Here is a 23,476-nt window from a genome sequence, read left to right on the forward strand (position 1 = left end):
GACTGAATTTAGAGAGCTAATTTCTGGTTCTGCTGCCTTGACCCAGCTATGTACCGGGGCAAATTACTTTGTCTCTGTCAATTTCGGTTCCCATGTAAAGACTTGTGTTAGAGGGCACTGATGGGGCATTAAGTTTAGAAAATAAAGGAAGAAAGCAGGAAACAAGGAGAGCGGGGATGAGGAAGGAAGGGAGAGAGGAAGAGAGTGGCAGAGAAATGGAGAGAAGGTGGGGGCGAAAAGGAAGACAAGGGGGCAGAGGGTAGAGAGACACCAGGACAAAGAGAGGAAGAGAAGGAAGGCAGAAAGGGAAAGAGGAAAAGGGGGCACAGAAGAGAAATGGGAGTGAGGAAGAGGGAGGGAAGGGAGAGAGGAAGAGAGAAAGACAGAGAGGGAGGCAAGAAGGGGGAGGGAGGGAGGAGAGAAAGGAGACAGAGAAGGAAAGAAAACAAAAAGAAAGGACATTTTTGTGGCAACAAAACACCTTGTAATTTTGTTTTTCTGAAACTTAAATTTGCTTGCATGACTTGTTTTCTTGGGCAAACTTAGCTGCTCAAGTCCTTGTATTTCTTTCTGAGAATCCTGAACGGTTGGGAGAAAGATGGAGAGCAACTGAGTGCCAAAGCGGAAATTAGTTATCCCAGCTGCATACCTAACCTTCCACCAAGGTCCAGAGAACCCCCACCAGGGTGGGAGCAAAGGGCCCCTGGAAGGTGGGAATGGAGCTGCGCTCGCCCTTGCTTCCAAGTGCAGCACCCAGGCCAGCCTGTGCTCTGAGGGAGAGTTGGAGAAAAAGAGACAGTAGGATGGAGATCACCATTCTGGAAGGGCGAGATGAAAATGCTAAAAGCCCGCCACTCCCACATACGGGCCTTTAAAAAGCTATCGCAGATAAGGCGTCACTAGCAATCACGGGGCTGGGGGGCGGGGGAGGGTTTTAGATAGACGGTCTCCTGATCTTTGTAGGTCTTTTCCCATATATCTGTGAAGAGTTCCTGAGTGGGGGACCCTTGAGAGCATGAGTGTTGAGTGCCTTGGGCCTCAGATTCTACCCTTGGGAAAGCCCGCCCTGCAGGGTCGTGAACTGGCAGGGTAAAGGCATCCCAGTGTCCCCTCCCTCCACTAAAGCCAGCTAGGGAGCAACAGCCTAGACCCCAAGACGGTCTCCCGGAACTGCGCAACCACTCCAGAGCACAGAGTAGGATGTGAAGACAGGCCTGCGGGTACAGCGCTGACAGACAGACAGAAGGGGAGAGGTACTCCTGTGCTTGCACGCAGTGAAATCCCACTTCTTTAGTGCTGGAAAACTGGGCAAGATCTCTGGGGACGGCTTGCAAACCTATCCATCTTCCCTTGTGTACACGCCCAACAGGTCTTGGGACACAGCTTCTCCTGTGCAGTTTTCTTCCCTGCACAGCGTCGCTCGCCTGCTCTTTCTGGTTTTGTGCAGGCAGGGCTGGTCCGCAGCTGGAACCCCAAAGAAGGCATGTGCAGAGCCCCTACCTGTGACTTACAGAGGCCGCAGCAAAGCAGAGAGCTTTTGCCGATGCAGCCGCCGCCAGCAGATGGCGATGCGCCGCACGTTATGATTCTGATGTAAGGGGCTGGCTCTGGGGAGGGGACCACTCAAAGGGTTTGATGTTTTCTTTTTTGGGGGTGTGTGTGTGTGTGTGTGTGTTCCATTCCTGTGCTGCAGCAATGTTTGTGGAATTAAGTAGTGATTTCCTTTAGTCTGTGCCACTCGTTCTGGTCGTGTATGTTCAGGCCTAGATGCTAACGTTTGCCATACAGTGATTTTTTTTTTTCTTGTGAAGCCAGGAGTTTCAAACACACATATCCTCACCCTCACAGTGCTGTGTCAGCTAGCACGGGTCTGCACTTTATGATCAGATCACTTGTGCAACTTCCATATTAGCAGCCAACTTGCTTGGGAAGACAAAGAGGTTCTGAAAAATAAAAAAAGTAAGTAAGAAGAGCACCTAAGATTTTCTTTCTAAACAAACAAGGGAGTCTTTCTTCTCCTTCTTCTCCTCCTTCTCTTCTTTTCTTTTTTTTTTTAAAAATTGGGCTAAACTATATAAATAAATAAACCGTGAATTTTGTTAGGAGGAAAATCAAGACCTTTTCAAGTGAAGAGCGAAAAAGCCTTTGGCTGCTTTAAGACAGGGCTGTGTTTTGTGGCTGCTGGAAACACATGATCATAAATGTAAAATTGTGGAGAAAATGTAGGGGCTGTGGGGGAGAAGCAGGGTTTAAGGATCAAGTTAAACGGCAATGGAGTAAGTCAGAGGAAGGTGCCAGTAGGTTGGATTCAGCATGCCAAGTGGCTCCATTGGTGAGGGTTCACTACGTATTTGATGTTGTCATAAAATGCGTCTTCTCAGTGTAAACAAGGTCAGTCTGAATGCATCTCCAACAAGACATATGTAGCTTTGTTTGGGATAATGGATTTGATGGGAGTAAAAACAGAGGGAATTAAATGAACCCAGAAGGGATAAATACAACTAATTGACATCTCCCTCGATCAGCGTAAACACGGCTAGCACTGTAGAATGGGAAGAAATGGCAGAGCAGGGGGCCACTGCAGACCCTACTCTTAACTCACTGATGATGCTGGAGTGGGCTGAACTCTAAAGGCTTTCCCTCTGCTCCCCCTCCTCACGTATTCGGCTTTTACGATCCCACACCCCCCCCCCCCCCCGCTCTGTAGAGAGCACACAGCTGTACTGTCTTGTGCAGGGTAGCACCAACCTTCTTTTCCAACAGTGCTGCTTAAACCTTTGGAGCTTGCAGAAGAACCCAACCAACCACCTTTTGTACAAATGCACAAGACTGAGCTCTTGCTTCTAGTTTACCTCAAGGAAGTTTGGTTATTACATCTGTGCACACAGGGATAATATTAATGGTCGCAATCCATATTTACTGGTTGGTTTCTATAAATCACGGACTATCACTACAAGCTTAGCTAGCGCCCAGACATACACCTAGCACTAATAACCTTCAAAACGTGTCACCTGACACAATGACTCCACTTGCGGTGATTCAGTATCGTGTTTAACATTTGATGCTTCTTTACATCCGTTTCCACCTCTTTCAAGCTAAAGTTCACAGACATTTTCTGCAACCCAGTGTCACTTACTACCAAGAATGCTATTCATACCTGAATATTGTTAGCGTGGAAAATAAAACCTCGGGTCTGTGAGTCATAACGACGTCTGAGGCTTGCTCAGTATTGCCAACCTGACAACCTCTATCCGGAGTCTCCAGAAGCTGATTTGGGGATCAAACTTTAGAGCTGTCTTTCAAACATAATCATCTCAAATTTAAAATTAGCCGAGGATTACAGTTGGCGAGGAGGCAGGTCTCCACCCCCAGTGTGAGCCAGTGTCATCAGAGAGCAAGGGGAGGAGGGGAGAAAAGAAAGGGGAACCTGTGATTGTTTTGACACATGCGGGAGAAGCTTGGTGTCGCTTCAGTTCTAAGTTCATTTCGAATTATCTTCTCACCACCCTGGTATTTCTGCATGGAGATAATCACATCTCATCAGCTTTCTCCAAACCCGGCAGCTACGTACATAGCCAGAGTCAATGTGACTCCTTAAACCATATCACTAAACATACTGTTACAGCCCCATAGAAGACCCAGTGGAAATCGGAGTGGCGGGGTGCCTCCCCCCCAGCACCAATATTTCCATTTTATTTCTTTCCTTAGGTAATTTTCATTGTAGATAAGGTGTGTGATCCCCTCCATCCCTGGTAAGGAAAGCCACAGGTTAAAAATGCATAACAAATCTCCTGCGGAGGAGCAGGTAATGAAGATGGGGACCTGTTGACTACCTATGGGAGGCTGTGCACATGGACACACGCCCACACGAACCAGAGAATCCTCTTCTTAGGAAAGGTAAAAAAGCATGGTCTTTGGGAGAAGGAAAGGTGACCCTGGCTTTAGATGTAGGCCATCAATTACTCCCGCATCATTTTGGGAACTTCTTGTCACTGAGCTTGAATGGGGAAATGGGGACGATTTGTTTTAACACTATGGCAGTGACACACGGAAAATCAAACCCCACCCCACCCCCCCACACACACCCGCTTAACATTTGAAAAACCCCGTATGTAAATGATTGACTGCCTTATCTTGACACCATTTGCCTTAACTTCCCTTCCTCTCACTTCAGTCATTTAATTTGTATGGCTTCCAAATCAGAGTGACTGTCGTCTATTAGTCTCCTTGGTGACAGAGGGCAGGGCGCTGTTGTATTGGAGTTAATAAAGCAGAAACACAAGCCTAATTATTGGGGAGATAAGCCACGCTGCCAGGGTTTTGTCCTCTAGGGCCGGAAGTCTCAGGACCCAGACATTTTGGAGTTGAGTCTGTGCACAGGGCACACACAGTTGGCAGCAGGTGGGGACACTTGTTTTCAGATTAGCGATACTGGTACATTTCAACAATCGGCATCCCCCGAGGATGGGGCCGCACTGCCAGGGAGCAAGCCCATCATCATTAATCAAATGAGATTTGTGAAGGGGCATGGGGGCCTCAGAAATGCAAGGGGCGAAGCAAGTAGAAAGTCGTGTTTCTGTTACAAAAGTCAGCATGTATGTTTAAGTACAGCCTGCATACACATACTTTAAATAGCTCAGTGTAGTGTAGTGTAGTATAGTGTAGTGTGTGTGTGTGTGTCTGTGTGTGTGAGAGAGGGAGAAAGAGAATCTTGTCAATACTTAAATTGTGTAAAAATTAAAATATGCATATATATGTGCATACATACACACGTACATGTTGTAACACACATACGTTAGAATAAATAATGTAGGGATATGTACAGCATAGTGATTAAAATTGTTGATGACTGAAAGCCTGCTTTATTGGTTATTGAGAGGTCCAGTCGTGGTTCTGTAGGCTGATACAAACATATGACTATATCTTACCTATGCAAGTTGCTCGTGTCTGAGAAATTTTGCCAGCATAGGTGCTTTTCGTATACATTCATGGCAACTCCAGTGTTACCCACGGTATTGCCTGCCTCCTGGACTCCCCCCATCCCCCACCTTTGAAGCCAACAGACAGAAAAGTCTTCCTGTGCAGCTGAAGTTCCGAACAGGGGGAGACAGTCTTAAAGAAAGAGAAACCTTTGATGCAATCCCTGCACCTATCACGGCTGCACTGGGAGCTGCAGCAACGTCAAGGCTGGGTGGGGAGAGTGACTCTATTAGAGCAGCTTTGTCCAACAAATATTAAAATTGCAAAGTAATTTGCCCATTTGACAATGGCTAATGAACTTAAGCACGCAGAGTGAACTTTAATAATTGAGGAAATTGCGCAATTAAACTAAAAGCAGCTGAAAATTACAAATAAAATGAACTCTCCGGCTTAGCAGGAATGTTACAGCTCCCAGCATTGTATGGGTATCAAGAAAGCCAGGGAAGGAAGGTTCGAATGGCCGTACCTTTTATTGTGATGATCGACCATAAAGATATTGACCTTGTTTTTTAAATGACCGGGATCGTAAGAATGCTTCTCCACGATATGTTTCAGAGTGACCATGTGGTTGGAATTACACAAAAACATCTCATTGGCAGGATATGTTTTAATTCTGACTTCAGGTTTATGATCCTATCTGTTACTACTTTCAATTTAAGTGGATTACATTCAGCAGAGATCCTTTTACCATCGTGGCATGACTGTCTCCATGCTATTAGCTTGTCTCCCCGTTCAGCCCCTGCAAGCCTGTGAAAACAGAAAACCATAAGAAGCCTCTTAGGTTCAACCAGGTTAGACTGTAGACACCAGATTAATATTTGATAATGTAGAAGGGCTCTTAATCAGATTTGCTTATTTTGCGACAGAATGTTTCTGCAATTATGATAATTGTGGTGCTAAATTTGTTTGTCTTTGTATCTGGCTTTGAGCATAATCTTCTCTCTTGAAAGCCACTCAATGTGGGGCTTGAGATTCCTACACAAAACCCAATTAATATTAAGATGACAGGCGTGATGAGCTCCCAAAGAGACAACAGCTGAGCAGACTCTAACATTCGTAAGTACAGATACTTGAGTGATCAAGTACATCTGAGGGAGACACACAATTCAATAATCCCTTTTCTCAAGAAAGTCAAGAGCCCTGTGCGCTGCGAGGGAAATCAAAGGAACACATCAGAAAGAAAATGACGGCCCTGCCCCTGTAGTGTCTCTATTAAAATGCAAACGTTATGGATTTTTTTCGGGGTGATGGGAACCTTTTCTGTTTTTATTGATTTCTTTTTATAGCTTGATGATTTCTCTAAGATTACCTTAAAAGCTTAAAGAAAAAAAGGGCCATCATCAAAAGGTGTCTTACATGACAAGAGTGTGTGTATTTTGGCTAACACGATGTGGCGAAGGTGGAGTGTGTCGGGGGGCTCGCCGGTGGGACAAAGTCATGGTCTCCCAGGGCACAGTGGAAAATTTACAGGCACTTCTGACCTATGTGGTCAACACACCCTGTCAGCCGCTGGGCTGGTGGGCCGAGAGCAGCTGCCTGCTGGCACTGCCTGGGTCTTCCCCAGAGATGGAGACTTTAAACACTGTGTTAACACAGGCATTTCCACCCTCCTCATACAAAGCAATTGTCTTTACTCCCTGACCCCCAATTTCCCAGCATCATGGGCGACTCAGGATTTACAGCTCCGTTCAGCGTCCGAGGGTGACATCCTAACCCATTGATTTGTAATCAGAAATTGGTTCCCTGTCACTTTAAAAGTGAGGTGCTAAGGGGCAATAAAAACAAGGCTGTGGAGCTAAAATGGAGTTATGGGTCAGGCTCTTGGCCGTTGCACACCACCTTTTAAATATATTTATTACATTTTATTTTATTTTTTAAAGACCCCTCTGTGGAGCACTTTTAAGTGACCAGTGATCCTCTTTGGTGACTTACTGTACTGAGGAATCCGTTTTGTAGAAACTCTTTCACCTGCACTGAAAATAAAAACCACTCATACAAAAAGCCATCCACACATATGGGGGGGGGCTGCATTTGTGCCAAAGAACATGCCACTAACAGCACATGGAGTGGCCAGACTGGCAGAAGCGCCACATGTTGGACACAGGCCCTATCCTCAGCTGGCTGTGCCCAGGAACCACAAACTGAAACAAACAAACAAACAAAAAAAAATGGCCTTTGCCAGTGGCCCAGTTCCAGGTGTGTCCTACTTGGGAAAAGGTGACAGTGGACAGTGTCCCCCCCACCCCCCCTACACATACTCTCACATCCTACATGCCATAGGCAACTATCGGACACGTCTTTCAAACCTTGGAAGGATCAGTAGAAAACTCAGGTCATTGCCATCGCGTAGCCTACCTTGGGGACCAGTAGAGTTCCTCAACACAGGCCACAACTCTACAGACTATCTCTGAGATCTCTGTGCCCCCACCCACCATCCTCTCCCCTTGCCCTGTTGGTCGCAAGGCATGATATCTAGCACTAGCATGCCTCCCCTCCCCCACCCCATACACACACCAAACACTCCAGGAGCAAGCCACTCACGGTCTAGCTGGACCACCACGGCAGCAGCAGTAAGAACCCCACTCCCAGAGTCACGTGTCCCAAACTGTGAGATCTTTAAAACAAAATGTGTCCCTGTTGCCTTCTGAAGTTCCTGTTAATTAATATTCAAAAGGCTCAAAGAGGAAAAATGGATACCTAAATCATACATATGTATATGCCTTTTAAGGTTTATTATAAAGGCAAAATAACCCCTTACTTGGTTAAAATCCAACTGGAGTCAACATCCAAAGGTGACTGCACTGTAATCGTAGACATATCTGCATTATGTAGGCATGTTACTGCGCCACCGGAGTCTCTCAATAGTAATTATTATGCCAAGCGCCCTGTTGGCACAATTACACTAAAGCTCTAATTAGTAGCAGTAAGATTAGAACCCCTACATGTTAAATCTGTAGACGCAATGCTGAGTGAAGGATTTAAAACAGTTTCAAAACATTGTATTGTCTTTATTACAGTCTTTATACTTCAGTAAAGAAGGGTTTTCTATAAAACGCACTTAAAATAATCTGGTCCTGTCACTAAAAATAGGAAAGATAAGGTAATTGCAGTCAAACCTAGTGAGTCGGCTTGCTACATAGGTGCATTAAATCGAAAATGACAAAGCTGGTGAGCTGCGGTGGGGGATACCTACTTCCTGCTGGACACATGGTATTTTTCCACGCTCCGACTCGGAGAAAGCTCGGTGGCCATACTTAATCAGGGCTCTGTCTGCTCCGTGCGCCTTTATCATTACCTTGGAGCACCAGTCCCAGGCTGATGAGTTACATCCAAAAGGCTCTTCACCCATCTGACTGCAGCATCAAGAGATTACCCATCTGCCCCGGGACTATACCACTCTTGCTGGGAGCTCCAGGCTACTTCCTGTTTCCTTAGACACCCGCTGAGTGAGAAATTTGAAGTCTGGGGCCTGGGATGCAGTCTCCAAGAAAAGAGCGGCTGGAGAGAGGGCCTGGGACCGAGCACTGAGGGAGGATGGGGTGGTTGCTGGTTCTCTAATACCCACCTGAGCATCTGAGGAAGGCAAAATTGCCGGGGCAAATCAAAGTCCCAGCTCAAGGCAGAGAGGAAACGAGTGTGATTGACAAGCGCCAGATATTTGGACGGGAGAATTTTTTAATTAGACTTTCCCGTGAAACTCAACAGTCAGGACTTCATAAGATACTCAAAAGGAGACAAATCTAGAAGCTCTGAGGAAGAAAGAAAATTCCGTTTCCTTTGCTTGGTTTGTAACTTCCCATGACTCTACCACTGTGCAGAAACAAAGGTGCCTCCATGATCTGCATACACCAGCAGTTGGAGATGCCGGGCTACTGTGGGTTCTACTTCATGCCCACTGACCCATCTGCCCGCTCCACCCTGTCACCTCCTGAAAAACCTGCCCTTTTCCCCATCAAGTTCCTGGTGGAAACTCAGAGTTTGGAACGCACGCGCGCACGCACGCACGCACGCACACCGAGGGATTAGGAAGGCTGCAGGACCTGGAGGCAAACTGAGTCTGCTCCCATCCTTCAGCTCTCCCGCAGACACGAGTGTGGTCTTCCCAGTTTTGAGTACACTACATGACAGGACAGCTCTCTGCTGCAATCTGTTTTCAAACGACTCGAAAGTCGAAAAACACTTGAAAACTTTTCCTCGGCCCTTCCACCGAGGCAAATGCATTATTTATTGTGCTTCTGAAATGCTAATCCAAACAGTGTTGGCAATCTTTAGAATGGAACAAGGAGACAGGACTCCCCAGATGTTACCGGAGCGAGCGTCACATTAGTGTCACTAAATAAAGCTATTCCCCACCACCACCAATTTCCCATAATTACAGCGATCCTTAGTGAGGCCCTATTTGTATACCGTGCATACACAGACTTGAAACGGCATGGCCCGAGGGCTATAAAACTGTCCCTGAGGATGTAGAGTGGGAAGAGGGCAGGAGTCATAGGGTGGCCTCTGAATCTTAATAATTGTGTGTACTCAGACATACTTTATATCTAGAAGTGCTATTTACTGTAAAATTGAAGTTAGGGAGAGCATGGTACTTTCTGGCGTCTATATTTTAAACTGCCTTCTCTTTCACAGCCCCAGACTGGAGAAAGGAAGTGAAAACATCCCCTGGCCTTATGGGTTATCTAATTGCTGTCATAATTCCTTTATTTATATGCGCGTATGTTTTATCTACAAAAAGATATCCGCAGGAGAGCTGATCTTTTTGCAACTGTTATGGAACTATTAAACGTATATTAGTATGGTCATTTTTATTTAATGGAAACAAATAACAGTTAATCTTATTGGAAGGGTTAAGTGGGTTTACTTGGTGAAGAGCAAATCCCTTCGGATGCTTAAAAAAAAAAAGAATAGTTTCAGTTGCTGACAGATGGCCTTTGTCTGAGAGTGGCTGAGGACAGATAGTTTCTTTTTACACACTTATGAAACTTGTAGATATAGATTCTCGGTAATATGCAGCGGCCAGGACAAAGAGCAAGCTCGGTGGACAGAAAGGATTAGATTTCAGATAAGTGACAGATGGCTGGCTTAGCAGAGTCAGATAAAATAAAAGAGAAACCACTTTCCATGTAAAAGTTCCATGCCTTAAGACAATGGGAGCACGCAGCACCCAGCGCTTCCCAAACTGTGTTCAGTGTCTGGATTCCAATAGCTCTTTCAAGTACACATTTTGCTTTTACCTTTTGCAGAAGACGTGGGTTTGTTCCTTCTTGGCCAAGCTTATCAAAGAGAAAGTAATAAACCAAACATTAACAGTCCGCCTTTCTGCTGGGCTCCTATAAAGAGTTCTTCCGTTTTCAGAATCCACGGGATATTTGCACGTGAGTCCCAACACCCTCTCCTCCTCCCCAGTGTGAAAAGGTTTTTATAAGCCCAGAGGTAAGAAATGCACGTTTTTGCTTCCTCCATATGTACCATTTAAACTTATAATATCACCATAACCTTCGTCAAATCACCATGCAACATATTTAGTGTTAATTTGTCACACTGAAATTATTCATCGGTGCCTTGAGTGAGTTCGATAATATTTATGGGCTATGCCATTTCACGTTTTCTGGCAATACAGCTTGCTAGGTTTCATAGATTTACTGTGTCTGGTTTTTTTATGACTGACATAGCAATAACCAGATTGCAAAGATATTTATGTTGTTTGTGGCTTAGCAAGATAATTAAAGGATATAAATTAATCAAGTGCAATTAATTAGAAACTTTATGCTCGTAGCAGTCCTTCTTTGCATGTATAATTTATATTTATTGATTTCCTGGCTTTCATTAGCCTATGAGATAACAGCAAAACTGCATTAGAGAAGAGAATGTACAATTAGCGTGAGAGTGAGCCCTGGCATAATGGATAGATCAGCACATGTTTGGGGCAAATAGAAAGCTTTGTTAACTGTCATAAGCAGTCACAATTGACGGGTGGCATTTCACTACATATCTTTCAGCTGATTAACAGCGTTTTTAAAGAGTCCCCTTAATGGGAAGCTGATAGGTCGGCTAAATTTACATTTTAATCAGAGTATTTATGATAGAGGCAGAGGGTAGAGGACATTCCCCGAGGGACTGTGGTAGAAAGGAGGCTTGAGAGAGTGTCTGCTCACCTATGCCTTTTCTTGTTTTTTTTTGTCTAAAACTGTCTAGGGAATGACAGGGATTAAGATCTCCAGGGGGTTCCGTGTAACTAACTGGTCATAGCCCTGTTCACTTTCAGGAGAGAGGGCAAGGTGCACACAATGCCAGAACAAAGTGGTCACTCTTCAGGATTGCTTCCAGGGGGTATCTAGTGCCAGCTCCTGTGCAGTGGTAGCGGCTCCCCAGCCTCCTCATCAAGAGCTTCCACAAAGGAGAAACTGAAATCTTGGTCTGAGGAAGGACAATCCCCTATTGACCTTCCTCCTCTGATTTCCTGAACTGAGGGCCATGCTATTGGACCACCCAACAGGCCACCATCCCACTGGAGAGTGTGCCCATGTACCAATGACAGCCACCATTTGAACACAGAAGCGGGGCCTCCTCCTGGACTGTAAACCATTAACATTGGGATTCTTCCCAGCAGAAACAGGTCAGAGAAAAAACTTTCTACTTTAGTCATCCTTTTCTCTTCCTTCACAATGGGAGACAGGGGAGCTTCCTCCTCAAAGCCCCAGAGAAATCTGGGTTGGAATCTCCCTTCACCTTTCTGAGCAGTTATGTGTCCAAGCATCTTCAAGAAGGCATGTAGACTACTTCCTGCTCAGATTCATGGCCCCTTATCACAGAACTTGCAAGGTTGCGTCTTGCTGTGCATTGACAGAATCTCTAAGATGGGTATCATGGGCAACACACAGCAAAACTACCTCAGGCCTGCACAATCAGTAAAGCCACAAAAAGGGATGCATGACTGGTGACCTGCTCCTTAATGGCCATCTCTGCAGGAGAGGGCCTATTTCCTCCCATTCCCCTATGGAGATGGGACAATAGGGTTGGACAGCTGTGTCTTATGTTTAGTGGTAGTTCCCAACATGTTCTTTGTCCTAAAGAATGTCAGGAGGCCCTTTGGAGAGAGAAACAAAAGTGAAGTGCGTTCTCCCAAGGGGGCTCATTCCTGATTCAGAGTCCGAGTGAGAAGATCTCCTCTGTTGAGAAAGGGGTCTGGGCTTTTCTAAATTAGGACAAAGGCGTCATCCTGAGTCTTGCTATTCCTTCTTCCTCTGGTTTTGAGTCTTAGGTTGAGCCCGAGGGCTCGGGACAACCCCTACCCCATTTCCTAGTGGAATTCCGTGCTGCAGACCAAATATTGACAGAATCGTCCAAGTATCTCCTTGCCCCCGGGGCAGTTGAGTTAAGAACACCGAGGTGAGGCCACAGATAAGACTTTCCATTTGTCTCAGTGGGAAGAAGCCCTTATTAGACCCGAAAAAGACATGAGCAAATATGAGATTAATATAAATGAAGGAGGGGTACGGTTTCTGCTTATGTGTTGATAAGCCCCTTTTCACTCTTTCATACTAATTATTATTATCATTATTAGTATTATTTTACCCCTCAATTGCCTTCGGATGTTATCCAAGAGGAAGAGCTCCGTCGTCTGGAGAAAGCTCCGCGGTATTGTTTATTTCATGTAATAAAATGTATGTAATGATCATGATTAATGTTTGTTTATTGTTGTATCTTTGTGTTTTCCTTCCAGTCTCAGTGTGATACTGGTTTAATTAAACTTGGGAGAGGGGTGGGTGTGGGCTGGGGTGACAGTCTCTAGAAGTTTGCACAATAATGGAGAACACATTTGGTGGCTTTCACATGTCGGGGAAGATGAAGATGTTCCCATAAATGACTGATTCTGCTTGTTCTTTCAAAGGAAAGTCCATTCCTTATCCTTTATTGTATAATTTACAGATACATTTGTTGTGCCTCAGACCAAATGCTTTTATGTACAGAAATTGCAACGACAGTAGAAATTATGGTAATTGAAGAGTGCTCTATTTTAGGTTTTCCCCAGATCACAACATGAAATGATCATCAGTGTCTTCCATGCCATAATCATGCCCTAGATTCCAAATTATTTTTTATTAGTTTGTGATGTAGTTTAACTGTTTGTTCAGAGAATCCCAGGGTTGAGAAGAAACAGGGACGCATCCCAGCTATGAGCATCTCTCCTCAGGGACAGGCGTGGTGGGGGCCATTTTTTCTGCACTTCCCATGCCCCCAGAAGCCTTTGCCAAGAATCTTCTGCTGTATTTTCTTAATCTCTTTGGCAAAAGCAAATGTGGATCTTCAGTGGGAGCCATAGTCACAGAACTTAGAAAGATATCAGTCTGTTTTTCAAATACTTACGCTGCATTCAGATATGGATTCGTTTAACTCGACCATTTCTAGCACTTTTCAGCTTACTAAGCACTTTAAAGTATTATTCTCTTTAACCTTTCAAGAAAGCAAGTCACAACTTTTAGTACATCAAACTGTGACATACACACATGCATATGTCATAGACCACACATACATACATACTTGCTATACATAGTTTTTTCTTCAATATGCTTTTTCTCCTTTATTAACATGTGCATAGTCTTTATGCTGGTATGGAAAGTTTTGTTTTCTTTGGAGATATTCATGATGACTCCAAATTTCCTTAATTATAAAAATATTAAATTGATATTCTGGTGAGTAAATACGAACGTGCATATACATACATATGCACACATGTTATTTGTACATATGTAGATTATAGAAGAAGACAGAAGCAAAGAGAGCATTACTCTTAAGTTTTTCACAAAATAGAGTCTTTTTATCAAAATTTATAAAATTTAAATTTGGGGGACGGTCTACCAGCTAGGCTTCTGGACTCCTGCCAGTTTGGGGCTCTGTAGAATATGTACAGGGTGCAGTCTCCACAGCCCTAGCTCCAAAGGATGTCATTCTTTTCTCTTCTTTCCTTCCCCCCAACTTTAAGCTAACAAATAGATATTTATCACTTGTGTTTCCTGCAGTGAGCAATGTCCAGCAGTGCCCTGCTGAAGCTTGGTTTCCCACTGAATGGCTTTTTCATATTATTTAAAGATGCTGATATTAATTAATTTCTCATGTTCTTATGAATTTCTAGCGCTTACATAAACTCCTTGTTGATTAAATATGATGCACTTTGTTCTTAAGAGATTAAAGTCTGTTCTGTTCTACAGGGTCCCACACATGATTTTTCTGGTCCCATTTGACACAGTCAGATGAGAATGGGGACTTTATGAAGAAGAAGAAAGACATGGAGGTGGGGAAGTGATTTGTCCAAGTGCATTCTGCTTGTACTGGGGATGTGAAACACCATGGTTCAGAATCAGATCTGTTCTTTTAGCCACCCTAAACTAGTTCTCTGTGGATAAGACCATGGCTGCAGTCTATAAATGGGCACCAAAAAAGTGCATGAATATTACAGATGTTCTGTTCCACTCACCGAGCTACAACTCCCACTCCATCACCTGCAGCGCCCCTTCTCACTCAGTGTGGAAGAAGCCCCGTTGGCGGCCCTTCACAATGCCTCTCCAGTCATACTCTTGTTCAGCCTTCCCAGACGCTCCCCACTTAGACTGCGCCTACTCTACCGTCGGATGCCGGTGGTCAGTGCCTGCGGGGTAGCATCTATCAAAGTCTACTTTGGGAGACAGGTATTTATGTTGTGGCTCCCTCCTGCCCTAGAGAAGATTTTCACATGGTAAGGGTCTGCAGTAAATTAATTGCATTAATCACGCATCTCCTCTTGTATCCTTGTCCCGGAGACGTCCTCCTCACATCAAGAGGGGAAGTCGATTTGTCTGCCTGAAATCTGGAATGGTCTTGTCTCTTGCTTGGGGAAATAGGATGGAGCAGAAGGGACCTTGCTACAGAGAAGTCTTACTTGCTTCTACTCTATTGTTGCAATCTTGGTAGTGTAGCGCTGATGCCGTGTGAATGAGCCAAGGCTGGCATGTTGAAGGAGGATGTCAGGCCACACAGAGGCGAGAACTGTAAGGAACACACCCTGGGCATATCAGTCCTCAATTGATCTACTACGTGACCAAAGTCCCCGCAGTCACCTTGGAACTGGAAGCAAGGAGTCTGTAGTTCATTCCCACTTTGGGAGATACACATTTGGAATACAAGCCATTGTCGCATTTAAGAGCAATCGCAGCTTAAAATGTGTTGAGTCACCAGCTTGGGCCAAAAAAACTCCCCAAACAGCCAAGATCTTTATGAACTAAGTGAACATTTTGTCTTGCATAAGCAACATTAGGTCGTTCACTATGTTGCAGCAGATGACTGGTAAGAAGCCATTCCAATATGGATTGAGCATGGTCAACTGTTGGCATGGTGACTACGACCAAAAGGATGACAGACAGTTGCTGGGGAGATGTGGGGGAAAGAGAAGACCACACACCATTGGTGGGAAAGTAAGTTAGTGCAGACACTATGCAAAGCAGCGTGGGAGATCTCGTCTTCAAAAACATTAAAAACAGTCACATGACCCAGAAATCCCAGCAGTGGATATGCGAAAGAAGTAGTGGGATCAGTAGGTTGAAGAGATCTCTGCATTCCTATGTTTATCACAGTACGAACTCAAGTGATAGCTATCAACAATGATGTATTAGCCTGTGTCCATCAACACATGAGTGGGTAAAAAGAAAAAAGTGTGCATGTATATGTAGTGAGGGGCTGCAGGCAGGCCTGCTTTTCGCCCTGCCCTGCTCCTGGCTGCCGGCTAGCTTGTGCCCCAAAATAACAACACACAAATTGTATTCTTTTAAACACTGCCTGGCCCATTATTTTCAGCCCCTTACTCACATCTTGACTAACCCATATCTAATAATCTGTATAACACCACGAATGGTGTCTTACCGGGAAAGATTCAGCACATCTGAATGGCTTCATCACATCTCGCATCTCTCTGAGGAGAGGCACGGCAGTCTGCAGTCTGCCTAACTTAGGAGAGGTGTGGCATCTGACTGAGCCATCTACCTCACTTCCTTCTTCCTGTTCTGTCTACTCCACCCACCTAAGGGCTGGCCAAGGCAGTTTCTTTATTAACAAATGAAATCAACAGATGGATAGAAGACACACCTACATCATGTATATGTGTGTGTGTGTGTGTGTGTGTGTGTGTGTGTGTAAAACATATTAGAGAATAGTCTATCCAAGAAAAACAAGCAAATCTTGTCATTTTCTTTTTTTTATTTTCTTTTTGTTTTTGTTTGTGTGTTTGTTTGTTTGTTTGTTTGTTTTTTAAGACTGGGTTTCTCTGTGAAACAGTCCTGGAACTCTCTTTATAGACCAAGCTGGCCTCGAACTCACAGAGATTTGCCTGCTTCTGCCTCCCAAGTGCTGGGATTAGAAGCATACAACTACACTGCCCAGAAAATCTTGTCATTTTTAACATGAATAAACATGAAGAATGTTACGCTGCGTGAGAGCCCCCAGATTAAAAAAAAAAAAAAAAAAAGACAAGAATGGCATGGTAAAATTTATACGTGCATTCTTTGTTAATTCAGGGTTTTACTTAGCACAGTCTTGGTCTTGAACTTGCTGTGTAAGACCAAGTTTGATCTTGAATTCCTGATCTCCCTGCTTCCAGGTCTTAGGTTCTGAGACTGCAGGATTGAGCTACCATGCCTGGTCCTTACGTGGAATGAAGAACAGCTGGGCATGCACGAATACAGAATGGTTGCAGAATAGGGATGGAGAGAGACGCGTAAGTTAATGAGATGAGTACTTTTTAATTGCCCAGAACAAGTATGTGTAGAGAAGCAGGAGAGAGATGCATGGTTACCTGGGCTCAGTGAGGAAGAAGACAGAAGGATAAGGACAGAAACTGGAGAAAAGAGAAATGACAAAGGACCATGAGTGTTTCTGAAGGTCCTTTTGTATAAAAGTGACCGGAAATCAGTGTGATGTTGGTTACCTAACCCTGTGAATGCACTATAACCCTCGGAATTGTCCTCTTCAACTGGGTGATTTGTAGGTTGTGTGATTTATGTCCAAATAAAGTGGTATTTTTAAAAAGTACGCTGTAGCCAGGCATATTGGCCCACAGCTTTAATCCTAGCACTTGGGAGGCAGAAGCAGGGAACTTCTGTGAGTTGGAGGCCAGCCTGGTCTACACAGTGAGTTCCAAGACAGCCACAGCCATAATTTCATATCTTGAAATTAGCAAATCACAAAACCAATCAAACAAACAAACAAATAATCCAACAAAAATAAGGAGCATCAGTTACATGGTTTAAAGTCTGTATGTTTTTATTTTCCTCTTTATTCTCCATAGAGATGCTTCTCTATTAGGGACAAACTAATGAGTAAGTCTCCTTTTCCCACTTAGGGGATTGTATAAGGAACACGTGACTATTGATCGCCAATGCATCGGAGGTTTTTTATTAACCATGTTTAGATTTTTCTATGAAATGGAAGTCAGTTACTTGACTACAGTTTTAGTTAATATAAACATGAAAACAATAAGATTTATAACAACAGAGAAATGCAACTGAGCACATGTGCCCTCTTTGTTCTGAGGATGAGCTTCAGAGGTTGACACTACCTGCTACCCTAACCCCTCCCTTTTACCCCCACTCCTTGCAGTGGTGTTAGAGGGAAGTGGAAACTTTTAGCCTTTAGTCCAGGGCTGGGGAGATGGTTGCAGCAGTTAGAGTGCTTGCCATACACCAGCATGAGGACTAGAGTATGCATCCCCAGAATCCATTCATAAATGTCAGGTGGGTGTGGCAGCCCTCCCGTAATTCCAATACTCAGGGGGAAGGACCAGCGATCCCCAGGGCAAACCAGACACAAATGCACCCACACACCTGCACATATACACAAATACATGTACACACACGCACGCTACACACACATTCACAAGCAAAAATGCCTAATTGAGGCTTCAAAGAACCCTAAGCTTTTGGTTTTTGTTTTTGTTTTTAGGTTTTTGGAGATTGTAGTACTGATGAAATTCAATATTATATACGGAAACATAAAAAGATAGTAACTAGTTAAGAGAGAAAGCAATAATGAACACATTGCATGCTACTAAATTATTATGAAGATCGCAAACATAATATTATGATATTAGTTCTGACACCACAGCCCTCTGAGATCTACCTTAGTGGCCAGTTTGATCCCTAGACTGAAAGATCAGAGAGAAGGCAGCATGGGAAAATGAATTTCGCTCACCTTACTGGACGATATGTTACAACTGACTTAAAAACTCAGTGTTGGTCAGATATTCATCGCTGTGTCAATATATCTGCGATAAGTCAGCGTAAAGAAAAATTACTCTGATCTCAGAGACCCACGTGTGTATCTAAAATGCCATGGAATGGATTAAACTCTTAAGGAAGGTTCTTACAGGTTTCTTTTCTGGGGGGAGTCTTTCCTCAGTCTACCGACTTTGCCCAGGAGGGGTATTATTTCTGTGTCAGGTTGCTTAGGGAACACAGATGGTGAGATCTTCCTCCAGTAATTTAATGCTATTAAGTCCTGGTTCATTAGGAAAATAAATATTCAATTATAAGCAAGTGAAAGGCCTTTTGTAGCCACATCATCACCTGATGTTTATTTCTTACTGGTTTTTGTTTGTTTGTTGAGTTGACTAAACGGCTCACTGAGCACGGTGGCTTAGACATCCATAATCTTAGTGAGAGTCAAAAGTCCCCTTTGACACCTTCTTAATTATGCTCATCCCAGAATGAAGTCTTAGACACAGGAAATAAAGCCCCCGTGGGTATCTTTTGCTTCTAAAACTGTATTAAGATTTCTTGGGAAATCACGGAGGTTGGTTCTTTGGCCTTATGAGGGAGAATGTTCTAGAAAGGATTATGTGTGTTTTTAAAAGGTTGCTACTGGCAACAGGTCTGGGAAAGGCGCACCAACCAGAAGGGATGGTTAGCCTTCTTTAGCTAAGCCTGTGTGAGTAAAATGTGACCAACATACATAACCCAGAATGTATAAACTTTGTGTGACGTTCCTAAGTATCTGTGGATATCCTTGTGACATGCTTGACCAAAGTCCTGGAGGTCAAAGAGTCAGGAGTCATCTGTCTTACTTTTGATATTATTTTAAAATCTTGATTCGTTGTAACTAAGCTTTAATATGAGTCTGGTATCTTTTAAGCCTATGCCTTTTTGTTGTTGTTTGGTTTGGTTTATGGTGTTCGTTTGTTTGTTTGTTCGTTCAAGACAGGGTTTCTCTGTATAGCCCTGGCTGTCCTGGGATTCACTCTGTAGACTAAGTTGGCCTTAAATTCAGAGATTCCCCCTGCCTCTACCTCCCAAGTGAAGCATATGGGTTTAGATCAGAAGGTGACACTAGCTTTACTTATGAGGTTTTTATTTTATTTTTAATGTATGCTTTGTCTGTGTTCCATAATTACTAAATATATTTACCTAATATATTTATTCAGCATATTATTACTGTGTGACATGCTTATTTTGTTTCGTTCTATTATCCATCTCTATCCTCCCTCTAATCATCACGTGCTGCCCCCTCATGAGCTCAGAGGCCCTGAGAACGGGAAACCATGGACTGAGGTCTCTGCAACCATGAACACATAGAAACCTTCCTTCTGTCATAGCAATGCAATCTGCCTACAGTCGGTCTTAAGTCAGATGGAACCTTACTGATTTCTTTGAAAATAGGCTGGCTGTCTTTAAGTACAATACTTTGCAATTCCTTCCTGTCTTCTTCTTTGACACAGGATGTTCTTGTCAAAAGTTTTTGCTTTTGGAAATTATGAGTGGCAAGTTGGCCACAGTCGTTTAAAGCCCATCTTGTCTGATAACTTTTTTTTTACACTCTGGTTTCTATAGTCAATGCAATCAGTTTCAGACTAGATAGAGTCTGTGTTTTCACTAAAAAAAAAAAGGGGGGGTGCAAAATGAAAGAACCATCTTTGGAAATGAGAATGTCAAGTACTTCAAACTATTAAATATTAAAACTCCAAAGACTAGACACTCTGGCAAAGGTATCCGATGCCACTGCTTACACAACTTCTAGAACTTTCCAATGGAGCAAATAGTGAGTTCCCAAAATTTTGATATTGTTTCATATCCATCCTGACTTTAAATTCCCATTTCTCATGCCAGAAGCAGACTCAGTTGCTCTTGATAGAGTTCATTCAGTGCCCTTCCTCAGTTTCCCACTGTGCTCTCTAGACTTCGGCCCTACACAGTGATCCACCTTCCTAAGAAAAAGCTGGATCAGGCTAACTTCGATGGCCTTTCTGACTGCCACAGCCTCCACTGGCTGGGCAGAAATCCTTAACGATATTCTCTCAGTCACAGGACGACCATTGGGAATTCAAACTTTTCACTGAACATCTGTTTGGAGAGGTGTCAGCACACAGATCCTTCTCTCTGCGTACCTTGACTTCTGGGCATGCGGCTTCCAACCGTAAGACCTACTCTCCAGGCCCTGGAAACAATAACTGCAATGTTTTCATCTTGTGTCTCTTCTGAGTGTTAAAGAAAGCTCTTCTCTAAGATTTTTAGTTGGAATGGAGAACTGGATGTTCTCTTTTCTCTGTCTGACTGTCTGTCTGTCTCTCTCTCTCTCTGTGTATGTGTGTGTGTATGTATGTGTGTGTCTGTGTGTGTATTTACACACCTGTTGTTTGTTCATATCTGTGCACATATACACCAAGGTCAGAGGCTGTGATGTTGGGTGTCTAGGGATCCACTTCTCCCTGCCCCTCAGCCTCCACTACTGGGGTTACAGATGTGGCCTCTGTGCCTTATAATCCCAGACCTGTGGTGGGGTCTCTAAGCTCAGGTGTGTGGAACCAGCTGTCTTCAGGAGCTTGCTAACTCAAGATCCATGGGACAAGAACGGAGCAAGGAGTGGTGGATGAAGCAGATGTTATTAAAGTGATCACTTCAGAATATGCTGCTGTTACTGAAATGCCTCAAGCTTGAGATATATAAAGAAGTTAGTTTTCTCTCTCTTGACAAGATATCTCTAGCCTAAAAATACTTAGCAAACTCTGCTTTTGAAAGAGAACAGAAGATTTAAAAAAATATCTTATTCTCACTGATTCTTTTCTCAAATTATAAGCATTTATTATATGTTTTTACTTTTACATGGATTCAATAATAATCTATCATTATTTTGCCTTGCTGTAAATGAGAAAAATGGTTGTGTGATCAAGACCTCGCTTAAAAAGTTATTATTTTAGAATAATGCTATTTAATCAAGAATGGTACCAAACAAAGTGGCTCGTGCTTATAATCCCAGAACTCAGGAGTCTGAGGCAGATAAATTGCCATAAATTTAAGAGTACTCTGAATTACAGAATGAGACCCTGTCTCTAAAACAAAGAACCAAGCAATCAAGCATCAACAAAAACAAGCAAAGAGAATGCTCTGTCTAAGGAAGTGAGGGTGGTTTCACAAAGCTAAGAAAACCCTTCCAGGTACCTGAAGCCAGCCCTTGGCATGGCATGTGTGGTTCCAGTCTTCAGGACAGCTCTTTCTCGTTTGCTAAGCTGTAGCACATTTTGGGGGAGAGAAATTTAGCATTCACAAGTACTGCAGGTGAAATCTGGTGGAGAGCATTTCTTGGGCTTGGCTTCCTAGCCTCAGGATATCAAATAATAGCGGCTTATAAAAGTCCAATCTAATATTTCATATGGAAACTTCCAGAAAAGCAAACTTAAGAAAGCCTACGTGGGAAATTAATGGTCTTCCTGCCCTTATGTAAATAATCAGGCCAGAGTTAATGAGAGCGGTCTGATGTTGTGATCACGACCCACCTTGCTTTGAGGGGAGAGTGCAAGGAAATTTGAAATGAACTGAAGAACTCATGAAGGGTCTTCTTATGTGAGCTGCGGGGAGTGGTGCAGGTTTTCCCATTCTACCATCATTGCTGTGCCATGTAAGGACTAGAGACACGATGCAACACACCGACCCTATCTGCTAGCTGATTACTTGGGGCCTCAGGCTCCCCAGAGAGCATTTTCAGAGAACATGGTCCCCAGGGAGGAGGCTTGGCGCCATTGGCAACTGCATTTCCACATTTCCCAGCTGAGACGGGAGCTGTTCTTTGACTTCTCCTTTGAACCGGTTGTGACATCTGCATTGTTCCCTCATTTTGTTTAATGACTTAAATAAAAATTTTGACATGTGTTCGCTGTATAGCTGTATGAGAGTCAGAGTTTTATCTTCGTTCTCTCTCTCTCTCCCTCTTTTTTGGAAAATTGCCTTTTAACAACAGTGAGCTATAATCACATCGCCTGATGGCTGTGAGTGGGTGAGCATTTCTCCCAGCAGGGTTATGCAGATGCAAATTTCTTCCCTCTTGGTCTCTACTCGGGATCATTTTCTCTTCTGCTGCTAACAGCAAATGCTACTTCCTAAGCTTTTTCCGTCCTGCGTTTCCTAGCAGGGCTCAGAACGTTTCCACAGCAAGGGTGTGCCTTGACAGTCAGAGCGTGACCTTGACTATGTCCGGCACAACCGCACAAGGGTGGAGAGATTCACCAATCCAGGCAAGGCAATCCGGGAGATCCAAAGCCAGAATTTTGGTGGGACAGAGAAATCTCCTGCTGAATTTAAGCAAAGAATAGTCTAATGGGCCCCGAGCGCTGCCTATCCTGAAGAGAGACCTAGCAGAGGAAAATGGAGCTGAAACGGCGAGAAAATAAAATAAAGACAGGAGACCAGGTATCCCAAAGTGTATTAATCGCAACAAACTGTTGTTGTTTGACCCTGTGTAAAAGAGAGTGTCCTACTTAATCACACCCCTAAATCTAGTCCCTTACTCTTAAGTCTTCCTTAGAATCAAAAGGGGAAGCTTTCCAAATCGATAGCACAGCAAGAAGACCCTGTAACATTGGTTGCATCCTTACCGTTCCAGTAAACACAGCATGAAGTCCACATCATTTTGAGAAAAATTTATTTTGTTTTTAAGTGTGTGTGTGTGTGTGTGTGTGTGGTGTGTACACAAGTGAGTGCAGTGCCCTCATGGTCCAGAAAAGGGATCCAGACTCCCCCATAGCTGGAGTTACAGGTAGTTATGAGACCTTGATTTGTGTTCTGGGGACAGGACTCTGATCCTCGGGAAAAGGGAAATATGTTAATAATTGCCAAGCCATCTCTCTGACCAGAAACCATGAATTTTTTAAAAGTAAAATTGTAGACGGGACTCTTCGTCCTTGGCCCTCCCTAGCTCGTGTACTATGTAGGATGCCGTTAGAGGGGGCTTTAAACATTAACGCAGCAAGATCTTTCCAGCCTGTATTACTCTCATAGTCTCCTTTGCCCCATCAAAGTGCCAGCCACAAAAGCCCCGTGTCAAACTCTATGACTCCATCATTGTCACTGCAGCCTTAGGCAGACAGAAGGCGCACAGGGTGATACCTGGCCAGCTCCTGCGGTAGGCGCACCTCCTCTGGAAATGATGAACAGCAGTAGCTCTTACAAAGTTAAATTCTAAATCAGTTGTGAATAAGACACCT

The sequence above is a fragment of the Arvicola amphibius genome, chromosome 15, assembly GCF_903992535.2.
Source record: "Arvicola amphibius chromosome 15, mArvAmp1.2, whole genome shotgun sequence".
Lineage (NCBI taxonomy): Eukaryota > Metazoa > Chordata > Mammalia > Rodentia > Cricetidae > Arvicola > Arvicola amphibius.